We start from the raw sequence: 12,332 nt of genomic DNA on the forward strand, positions 1-12,332 counted from the left end.
TAAAGACAGTTTGGGGCGGGATACGCCAGGGCTGTTGTCCCACCTTCCCATCAGCATTTATTTGGTATAGTTTTCATCATCATCAACACTTACTACTGCATGTTGTGCTAGGCAAGGGGAAGGGACTGGAGGACACTCATCTAAACCCCAAGCTGCTCAAATTTCATCTTTAAATAGAGGTATTAAAAGATTCAAATATTGAATCATAGGTCTACATAAGAAAAGGTATCTTGGCCAGGGATTTATTTGAATGGGCATTAAATAAAAAATATAAAGTCATTTTCTGTAATAAAGGGTGCTCAACAAACTTTCTTGTCTTATTAATCCTTAGGCGGATTGTAATCAAGTTGAGTTTGATAGAAAAATGGCAATTTGACTAAGTTCACATTGTTCCCTCCCAATTTCAATTTAACTACTAAATTCTCCTCCTAAGGTGGAGATAGTAAATTGCTGAGAGTTAAAGGGTGACCTAGCTTCCAACAGAGCCAGTGCAAGGCTCTTCTCTTCTAGGTGAAAGAGTCTGAAGCCAAGAGCTTGAGAATCTGGATGAGCTTCAGGAAGATCCTCCTGGAAAGAGCATGGTCTGAGGAAACCCATTGACTGGATGAGCTTCAGGAAGGTTCTCCTGGAAAGAGCATGGTCTAAGGAAACCCATTGACCCATGGGAGAAATGGCAGCACTCTACTGCATCAGTTTCCCTCATAGAACACAACTGAGCATGTATCCACAGAACACTTATAAAACATCTATCCAGAGATTCCCAGCATAAGCCATGATAGAGTAACCAGTACCTACCACCTAACTAACCCTCTCTCCATAAACTGATGAAAATATACAAGGACAAGGGGCCTGCTTGGCATCAAAACTAATAAAAATGTATGAGTTTTTGTCTTTGGATGTTGGACAATAGGCAGAAATTGAGGTGAGCACCACAATAATCTCAGCTCTTTGCCTGGGGAATATTCTTGGGACCATGGTGCAGTGAGGAGCCCATACTCCTTTAGCCCACTGATCAATGGAGGCAGAGAAGAGAGTTTCGAGCTGCTAATGCAGCTGGAGTTTATAGGGCAGAGTATCAGAATAAAGGGAGTTATGCATAAAAGGAGCTCCAAAATTCTGCTTAGGGACCCCCTTACCTCTTTGACCATATACTGAACTGTGAGTGCAAGGGCAAGACTCCAGTAGACCTGAATGTTTTACAGTATCGAGAGATACAGGAATTCCAACAATCCAATGGAAAGACCTCACAGAACATCCTGGGTACTCAACCTGCCAAAATTTCAACATTCTAGGGATAGGGTTACTCTAGCCCTAGTGTAAAGACTGCTGGATCCACATCACAAACCTTGAAAGGTTCAAGCTGCTGTGTCAGTAAATTAACCATCCAAAAGAAAAAAAATATCTAAAGTAAGATAAAAAAAATCCACACTCTCAACAGTGTAGCATTTATAATATGTAGCAACAATAAAAAAAATTACTAGACATTTGAAGCAAGAAAATGTGACCCATGTACAAGAGAAAAACCAGTGAATAGAGACCGACCATGAGATAACTCAGATGTTGGAATTAGCAAACAAGGACTTTAAAATAGAGTGCTTGTAAATATGTTCAAGAACTTAAAAGAAAATATGATCATGCTAAATCAACAGATAGACAAAGCTCAGGAGGAAAGAAAAATTCTAAGAAGGGACCAGACAGAAATTCAAGAGCTGAAAAATAAAATATCTGAAACAAGAAATTCACTGGATAGTTTTAATTACAAATTGCAGATAGCAGCAGAAAGGGTCAGTAAACTTGAAGTCAGATCGATAGAAGTTACCTGATCTGAAGAACACACAGAAGAAAGACTTTTTAAAAACTAAATGCACAGAACCTCATTAATCTGTGGGACAATACTGAGCAGTTTAACACATGTGGAATTACTCTCAGAATGAGAGGAGACAGAATGAGGCCATATACAAATGTTTGAAAAAATAATGACCAAAATTTTCCCAAATTGTGTGAAGAATATAAACTTACAGACCTAAGAAGCTCCAAAACTTAAGCAAGATAAATAAAAGAGAAAATACCAGGGCACATCGCAGTCAAACTGAAAAACAGTCTTGAGAGTAGCACTTTTTATGATAGATCACAAATTGGGGAACAATAGCACAAACAACTTGCTTCTCATCAAAAACAATGAATACCAGAAGCCAGTGGAATCCTATCTTTAAACGTCTGAGGATAAAACACCCATCAGCCCAGAATTCTAAATCCAATCAAAATAGCCTTAGAAAGTGAAAGTAAACTAAAATAATATCAGATAAAGAAAAGTTTTCTTTAGCATTTCTTTAGGCTGAAATGAATTGACATCATGTGGAAATTTGTTTCTACAGAGAGGAATAAAGAGAATCAGAAATGTTAAATATGTGGCTAAATATAAAAGTCTATTTTTTTCTTCTCTTGATGTTTTTAAGTGCCAAATGGTTATTTATGTATTTATTTATTTTAAAGATTTTATTTATTTATGTGACAGAAAGATAGAGAATACAAGTAGGCAGAGAGGCAGGCAGAGGGAGAGGGAGAAGCAGGCTCTCTGCTGAGCAGGGAGCCCGATGTGGTACTTGATCCCAGGACCCTGGGATCATGACCTGAGCCGAAGGCAGCCGCTTAACTGACTGAGCCACCCAGGCGCCCCGCCAAATGATTATTTAAAGCAAAAATCAGGTCACCATATATTTTGTGGCTTGTAAAGCATATAGTTATAATAAATGACATCAAGTGTACAAAACAGAGGTAAATAACATACTACTTCAAGATTTTAAAATGTACACTATGCTAACTCTAAAGATTGTGACGAGGATACGTATTTTAATACCTAGAGAAACCACTAATAAATAAGACAAAGAGTTATAGCTAAAAAGCCTACAGAGGAACTAAAATGGAAAGTTATAAAGTTTTGGGTTTTTTTTTTTGATAAAACCAAAAGAAGGCAGGAAAAAAGTAGCAAAGAAACAAAAGATCAGCTCAGGCAAATAGAAAACAAATAAAATGGTAGACCCAAATCCAATCATATCAATAATTACATTAAATGTAAATGTATTAAACACTCCCATTAAAAACAGGGATTGCCAGACTAGATAACAAAGCAAAACCTAACTATATGCTGTTTAAAAAAATTATGCTTTCATAAAGTATCACAGGGGTTGAAAGCCAAATAATGGGAGAAGGGATTTACCAAACAAACAGTACACATAAGAAAGGTGGGCTGGTTAAATTAATACTAGACAATTTTGACTTCAATAGGACTATAACTAGAGAAAAGAAATATATTTGTAACAATAAAGTGGCTAGTTCATTGGGAATACATAACAATTAAATAATCATACATATGTATGCTCCTAATAACAGGGCTTCCAAAAACATGAAGCAAAAAACAAGAACTAGGGGGAAAATACACAAATCCACAATCATACAATCATAGTTGGAGATATTAACACCTCTCCTTCAATACATGAGAGAACAACTAGAGTAAAAATTAGTAAGGATGTAGAAGACCTGACAAAATTATCAACTACCTTGACCTAACTGACATTTAAAGTACACTGGACCCAAGAACTGCAGAAACACATTCTTTCCCAGTGTACCTGGAATCATGACATACTGACCGTATGCTGGAAAATAAAACAAATTTTAATAAATTTTAAAAAACTAAAATCTTACAGAGTATGTTCTCTGACCACAAAAAAATTAGGAATCAATAACAATGAGATATGTAGAAATTGAACAACTCGCTACTTAATAAAACATGGATAGACAAAGAAAAATCACCAGGAAAATTAGAAAGTACTTGGAGCTCTGATAATGAAAATATAACATATTAAGATTTATGGGTGCAGTTAAGGTGACTTTTAGGGGGGAATTTATAGTTTTAAATACTTCTATTAGAAAAGAAAAAAGAAGTAAAATTAATCTAAGATTCTGACTTAAGAATCTAGAAACACATAAGCAGATTTAACCTAAAGTAAACAAATGGAAGATAATTTTAAAGATGAAATGAAATAGGAAAAAACACTAGCTTAAATTAACAAGGGAAAAATTCAGTTTTCTGAAAAAATTAATAAAATTGATAAACACTTAGCAAGGCTGATTGAGAAAATTGCCAATATTTATAATAAATGATCTTATAGACATTAAATGGGTAATAGGAGAATATCATGAGCAGCTCCATGCCACGATATCCAACAACTTAAATGAAAGAGAAAAATTCCTTGGAAAGCATAACTTGCTCAAACAGAAACAAGATGAAATAGAAACTAAAGAATCATTTTATATCTTTTGAAGACATTGAATTTGTTGTATAACATTTCCCTCAAATAGAATTCCAGGACCAAAAGAATTGACTGGTGAGTTCTATCAGACATTTATCTTTATTTTTTTTAAAGAGATTTTATTTCTTTTTTCTTTTTAATTTTTATTTTTTAGAGAGAGAGAGAGAGTGAGAGAGAGAGTGTGTGTATGTGGGGGGGGGAGGAAGAGGGGGCAGAGGGAGAGGGAGAGAGAGCATCTCCAGCAGACTCCACGCTCAGTGCAGAGCCTGACACAGGGCTTGATCCCATGACCCCGAGATCATGACCTGAGCTGAAATCAAGAGGCAGATGCTTAACTGACTGAGCCACCCAGGCACCCCACTATCAAACATTTAAATGAGAAATAATAGCAGCCTTACAAAACCCTCTTGGGAAAAAAAATAGATGAGTAAACAATTGCTGTCTTGTTTGATGAGGCCAGGAGAAGAATCCTGAAACCAAACCTGACAAAGACATAACAGAATAAACAAACAAAAATCACTAACCAATAAACCTCGTAACACAGCTGCAACTTATTTTCCACAAAATAGTGTTAATTCAAATCTGGTAATATAGGAAAAGGATAATACATTTTGAACAAGTGAGGATTGTCTCAGAAATATATATATATTTTAGCAGTTATCAGTCAATGTAATTATCATACTTAACAGAATCAAGGAGAAAACTATCTCAATAGGTACAGAAAAAACATCTTACAAAATTCAACATCTGTGTATATATAAACTCATCAAGCCAGAAATAGAAGGAAACCCCCTCAATGAAATATCTGATGCTCTCTCCTAAGGTTAAAAACAATGCAAGGATGTCCAATCTTTATTTATTTGTTTACTTATTTATTTTGTTTAAAATATAAAAGAAAGGACTGTAAATAATTATTCAATTCTAGTTTTCTGGTTTGCTTTTCATGGTGGCATGGGCTAGTAGTTCTGAAATCTTTTTTGTTTTCTGGGCTTGAGGAAATGAATAAATATATTGAGGATAATGGTTCAAATATGGAAAGTAGAAAACCATGCAATATAGCCCAGAGTTCTTAATTAGAATTGCACGTATCAGTTTAAAAACATGGTTTTTAACATTGAGAAAAATAAATGCACATCTCTATGCATGCCAATGTTTTTATAGAGATGGCAATAAATAGAGGTATACAAGCACATACATATTTTCCACTAAAACGAACTAGGACCCCTTGGAGAAGTGACTGGCAGGACTAAGACAGGGAAAGGACAGGATGAGCCTGGAACAGCTGATTGAATCAGTTAGTGGGGAAGCAAGGAATGATCGGGTCACATCACATTACTCAAGACTTAGCTTGAAGGGGCCAAATCTGGAACAATCTGAGTATCAAAATAACTATTGATAATAACACATTGAATAATATAAACATCTATGAGGTCATTCTGATTGAAATAAATGAGTGAACAGATACATAAATGGGGAAGAAAGGAAAGTTCTTCCTTACCGTGAAGTACCAAGAAAGGGGGCAGGAGTGGGGACAGGGACAAAAGGGAGAGAGGGGAGAGGGGAGAGGCAAGAGAGTTGGGGAGGGAGAAGGAGAGGAAGAGAGGGAGAACGGGAGAGAGAGAGAGAAGGAAGGAAGGTAGGAAAAAGAATAAAATTAGGAAATCATCAATTGGTAAAATTAGTGGGTGATAGTTTGATGAAGAACAAGATATTTACATTCTTTGTAATTATTAATTATGAAGGAAAAATAATACCTTTGTTTCTTTTCTTTTTAAAAAAGATTTTATTTATTTATTTGTCAGAGAGAGAGCACAAGCAGGGGGAGCAGAAGGCAGAGGGAGAGGGAGAACAGGCTCCTTGCTGAGCAAGGAGGCCAACGCTGGACTCAATCCCAGGACCCTGGGATCATGACCTGAGCCAAAGGCAAACACTTAACTGAGTCACCCCAAAATAATAACTTTATATTGAAAAAATCTGGTGGAACTATCTTACCCTAATGATCAAAGTGAATATCACCCATATTGGGACAAACCAATATCATTTGACCTGATGTTGAGAAGGGCACAAGATCACCTCACTAATACTTCTACCAAAATGCATAACCTTATTTTTTTTCAACATATCTAAATAGGCTAAATAGAAAGGTTGAAATAATGCTGCTTATTTTAGAAAACACTAACTTAGGGGTGCCTGCGTGGCTTGGTAGGTTAAGCGTCTGCCTTCGGCTCAGGTCATGATCCCAGGGTCCCGGGGTCAAGCCCCATGTCGGGCTCCCTGCTCAGCGGGAAGTGTGCTTCTCCCTCTGTCCCTCCCCCTGCTCCTGTTTTCTCCCTCTCGCTCACTCTCTCTCTCAAATAAATTAAAAAAAAAAAAACCCACAGAAACCCAATGACATATTTATGTCGTTCCAGAAAAGATGTAAGAGAGCTAAAGCATAGCTTACTATGTTATGTTGTGAAATGATTTTAAGCCTAGAAATAAGTCTGTACTAGAACAAATTACAATGTCTCTTACAATAGAAAGTTATAAAAAGGAAAATTTCTGGAAATATATTTGCACTTTTTATCTCATTGATTTACCTATAATTAAGAATATCCCTGATATGTTTACACCCCAAACAGGAATTAACTTCAGATTTTACAAATGTATTGTTAGGATGTTTTGGGGAGGACAAAGACGATTTTTTTTTTTTTCTGAATTAGGAGTTAGGCTATTGACCAGGGAAATCCAAATGAGTAGAAGTAGACACTTTCATAAAGGTCTCAATTGCCTTTTGAAAGAAAACATTATAAATAGTAAAAACATTGGAGAGAAGGGAAAATAATAAAAAATACAATTAATACTTACACATTTATTATTTAAAGGCACTTTCGTATATTTTTTTGATCTCGCAACCAACCTTCGAGGTAGGTAGCTTTCAGTTTTTCATTCCAATGAGATTTTTATTTCCCAGAAATGCCAAGGATGCCAAGAAACTTTTGTATATGGACTTGGTTTTCCGGTATTCAGGGAATAAATAAACGTCCCGCGCGTTATTGTACGGGCTAGTTTTCATTCAGAAATAGCATTAGGCATTTCTCAAAACCCGTTCTTTACAGAGGAGACAAGAAATTTCTGAAATCCACTTTGGATTCCTTGGGAATTCTTTCTGACTAAGCAGAATTTTCAGCTGAGAGAAGCGTTTGTTGCGCTCGGGTCCTCCGAGGAGCAGATGGGCGTCGGCCGCAGCTGCAGGTGTTCTGAACACCAGGGCTGGGCTCTCGAGTTGGAACCTCTTGCAGAACTTGGAGCTTCACTCTCCCGGGTCCTCCAGCAGGTGCGTCGTTACGGGAGCGGGAGAACTGTTCTTTCTCATCGCCCGTAGGAAACTCTCCTTTCGCCATCATGCTTACTGTTCTGTTGCATGTTTTATGAGTAATCAGCAAAGGAGTTTTGGAGACTTTGTCCCTCTTCATAATTTTTGCTGCTTTAAAACTGAGTGCGTACTCTTCTGCTTCTCAGTTAACAAGTGGCTGTATTTTGGGAGTCAGTTTTGGCTTGGGCTTCAGGCACATTCCAGCTTTATCCAGCATCTGTAGCTGGAAGCCATATGGACATGCTTCTTCAAAATTGTGCGAGGAAGGGCGCCTGGCTGTTCAGTCGGTAGAGCATGCGACTCTGCATCTCAGGGTGGTGAGTTCAAGCCCCACGCTGGGCATGGAGCCTACTTACTTTAAAAAAAAAACCTTAAAGTGAGGAACCGTAGGCCCAGAAGAAGCCGGGGGCCTGAACAAGGCAGGTGTCTTATCGTTTCAGCTGTGTTGCCTGTGTGCACAAGCCAGGAGCTGGTGTGGGTCCTCACCTGGATCTTATTGTGAAGAAACACCAGACAAACCCAAATTGAATGACGCTGTAGGAAAATGAATGGCCTATACTCTTCTGAAATGTCAAGATCAAGAAAGAAAAGACAGGAAGTAATGTGGCTGTTCCATGGAAGAAGACTCTAGAGACATCATACAAAGTGCCTCGTATGAGCCTGGGTGGGGACAAATTAACTGTAAAGAACAGTATTAGGACAATTGATGAAAGTGGAATGTGGACTGTATCTGTGTGTTTGCCTATAACGATATGAGCCTGGAGAAGGATATATATTGTTCCCAATGTTACTTGGGAAAGAGTGGGGGTTGGGAATGAAGGGAAAAATTACAATTAAAAAATAAAAAGCATACAGGATGCCAACAGCATGCATGATACGATTCCATTTTTGTTAAATGATATAGTTGTATGTGTGTAAAATGAATTCTATAAGGATGGTCAACAAAATGTCAATGACTATCTTAAGGTGATGGGAATTCAAACAACTTTTACATTTTTTATATGTATGTGCAATATAATTTTTCTTTTTTGTAATATATTTTTTTCCATGCACATGTATTATTTTTATGAAAATACCAAAAGGTAGGTTTTTTTAGTGTTAAAAGGCAAGAAAAACTCACTTGGGGAAAATTACAAGAAAGTTTTGGATTAAGTTTTTTCTGCTTCATCCACTTTTTTCCTATAGCCCTGAGTTTATTACTTGAAACATCTTACGTGTTTTGACCCCTGATGTTCCCAGATGTGCTGAGCACATGTAAAAATGTGAGATAACTCTCTGGGTTGGAAGGAATTAGGGTGTCTGATTTTCTGGAGAATTCTATTTGATATAGGAGTTTCAGCAGTTACTTCCTGCTGTCCTAGAACTCTCAGAAGAAACCCCTTTCTGGGGACTTCAAGGTTCTCCTTAGAGGACTGTGTCCCTTTGACCTCTACGTACTTTGACCATGCTGGGTACACTTTCATCCTGACCCCAAAGGTATATAAATTATCTAATGTCCTGGATCTGAATGCCTTCCCCTTTCACCATACATAAAATCATTCTTCCTCTTGGCTGCCTGGAGGTAAATTCTGAGAATTACTGACGTGGGTTTGTGGAATGCTTTGAGCTGCTCAGATGAAAGGAGCAAAGCTCTAATTCTGTTAATAACATAACCTTGTAGTCAGTGGGCCCACCGAGTCAGGTAAACAGGGAAAGACCCGCTGGAATCAAAAATACCCCCAACAATCCAGGGAGGCCCAGCTTGGTGCTCTTACTAGCTTTGAACCCCTGGGCACATCACCCCACTTCTCTGAGCTTATTTACTCCTCTGTGAAATACAGGTAAGAATCCTTGCCTCGTTGGGGTGTCCTCTGGATCTCGTGAGCTAAATGTCTAAAGAACCAGGATACTGCCCAATACAAGAAGATACTCCAGGAAAGATAGTTTTATTGCATCACGAAGAAATTCATTATTTACTTTCTACGTGTCTCCATCTTGTTTCTCAAACTAAACTACAGCTTCTCTGCCACAGTCAACTTATTCATCACACTGTCTTGCACATGAAAGGCACTAAATATTTGTTTGTTGTCAGTTTTCTAAAGTTTTAAATCAGAGAATGCACTCTTTCCATTCAAGATTCGCTTATGGATTATTTGCTGTTGTGAGGCATTCTCAAGGAATTCCTAGGAGGGCATTCTTTTTCTTGGCCTCAGTTTTCTCATATGCAAAACCAATGTTCAAGTTTATTATTCTAGATGCACTGAGGTCCTTGTAGCATTACAGTGTGGAATCTGTGTATTCCTCGAAGGCCACGTACTATAGGTTATTCTTCTTTCTGACCAGTCACCACTTAATACAAGTGGTGGTCACTGATTAAGTGCCTTCCCAGTGCATGTGGAATCATTCCAGTCACCTCACTGATCCTGTATCCTCCCAGCCTTCCCTCTTACCACTCACCTGTCCTTCACTCTGTTCCAACCAGACTGTCTTTTCTTTGTACCCCTAGAATTTTCCAGGCTTGATCTGCCTTGAGCCTTTGCACTTGCCGTTTCTCATCACTTGGTTTTCTGCTCGAGTGTCTCCCCACCAAATTCTCTCTATCCCACGACCCTGCTTTTTTTTTTTCTTGTAATTACTCTCTGAAATTGTCTTATCATTTAGTATTTATTTGCTTCTGTTTTTTGCATTTTATTTGCATTTATTGTTTGTTTTCCCCACCTCTCCCTCTAGTCCTCAAATATAAATGTCTGTTTGGGGTCCTTTTATGTCCCTGCCACTAAAATAGTACTTAAAACAGATCTGGCACAGACTAGGCCCCTAAATGAACAATTGTGAAATGAATGAATGAGTAAACTCTACCATACCTTATAGAGTAGCTTTTGGATGGTGAGCTAAAATCTGTGGCCATCACATCAGGTTCTAATGAACTTCTTTAGGGTATGTGTCCTAAGTGAATCTATTGCCATAGGTCTAAGTAAACATGCAGTGGGAAGAAACAAGGAATAACTTATTTCTTTTTATTATGGAAAATTTCAAACATAAACACAAGTAGATGTAGATAAGACTAGCATAATGGATCCTCTTGTACCCTGTGGTGGACAGACACTAGTGTGGCCCTGTCATCCTGGTATCCATACCCTGTATAATCCTCTCCTTTGAGTGTACGCAAAAACTGTGACTTGCTTCCTAACCAATAGAATATGGCAGCTTGATGTCACCCCTGTGTGATGACTTACGTTATGTAAGATTCCATCTTGCTAACAAACTTACTCCGGGGACTCTCAGTGCTAGCTTGATGAAGTCAGTGGCCATGTTGGGCAAGGGCATGGGACAATAAACTCCAGGTGCCCTCTAGGAGCCGAGGGCACTCTCTAGTTGACAGCTAGCAAAAAGCCAGGGTCTTCAGTCCTACAGCTACAAGGAAATGAAATCTGCCTGTGACCTGAGAGAGCAAGGAAGCGGATACTTTTGCAGTTGAGCCTCCAGATAAAACACAGCCTTGTCACCACCTTGATGGTAGGTTAAGCTGAGGACCCTAGGTGCCTGGATACCTGACCCATAAAAAGTGTGAGATAATAAACTGATGTTGTTTTGAGCTGCTAAATTTGTGGTGATTTGTGGCAATACATAACTAATTCAGATATATCACCCAATGTAAACAATTTTCCATAGTTTGCCAGTATTGTTCCATCAATATGGTTATGGTTTGGGGGATGGACGGGCTGGAGTATTTTAAAACACTTGCAAATACTTTAGTATGTCTAACAGAGAAGGACTTTTTAAAAGTATAACGGTGATGCCAGAAAAACTAAGGCTTCACTGAGAACCAAAATAGAAGTCTTTTTAAAGCCGGGAAATTGATGGATCTAGTATATTAATTGGACACGGGGAGAAAAGGTATGTTCTATAAACTGAGTGAGAGTAACATCCCCTTGATCCCATGAGCTAAAGAACACGTAAGCATGAGACCTTTCACTTGAAATTTCTAAGCCTTGCCAGTTATTGTCGTTGTTTTTAAATAGTGCAGTCACAAAGTACTTAATTGTTCCTATCATATGTTCATCTGTCATACAAAATCTAAAATCATTCAAACCCAATTCTGATTGTAGATTTAAGATCCGACCCATTCCCCTAACCTGCTCTGGAATGGACCCTTGTGAATGCCACTTTTTTCATAACGCCTTATAATTTCATATCCTACTATAATTGCCATCCCTACCACTTTCCCCTGACTGCAGGAAGCTCTTTCCAACTGGCCCCAGTTCTTTTTCTCTCTTGGATAAACCAGTCTCATCTACCTTTGACACTGCTCAACGACGCAGCGCTTTCTAAAGGAAAATCTCGGCGCTCTGGGTTTACTCTCATCTTCACCACCGGGGCACTTTGAGATCTCTGGCAAGTATGAGCGTGCTCTAAACTGGATACAATAGTGCCTCGCAGGGTTGCAGCAAAGATTAGATAAAGAACGTGTGTAACGTGTAAAGTGCCCAGCACTGGGAAGGCACAGCCGCTCCCCACCATTCCCTTTGTTAGTTCCCATCTCCAGTCTCCGAGCACCAGAACGCCCAGCACCGCGCCTCTCCCGCTTTCGTCGCGGGGGATGCAGGGATTTGTAGTTTTTTGGTCCCCAAGTCGTATTTCCTCTCGGAGCCAGTCGGCGAGAGGAAGAACTACACATCCCAGTGGGC

This window comes from Mirounga leonina, unplaced genomic scaffold (assembly GCF_011800145.1).
Source record: "Mirounga leonina isolate KUSES-001 unplaced genomic scaffold, KU_Mleo_1.0 Mir_54, whole genome shotgun sequence".
NCBI lineage: Eukaryota > Metazoa > Chordata > Mammalia > Carnivora > Phocidae > Mirounga > Mirounga leonina.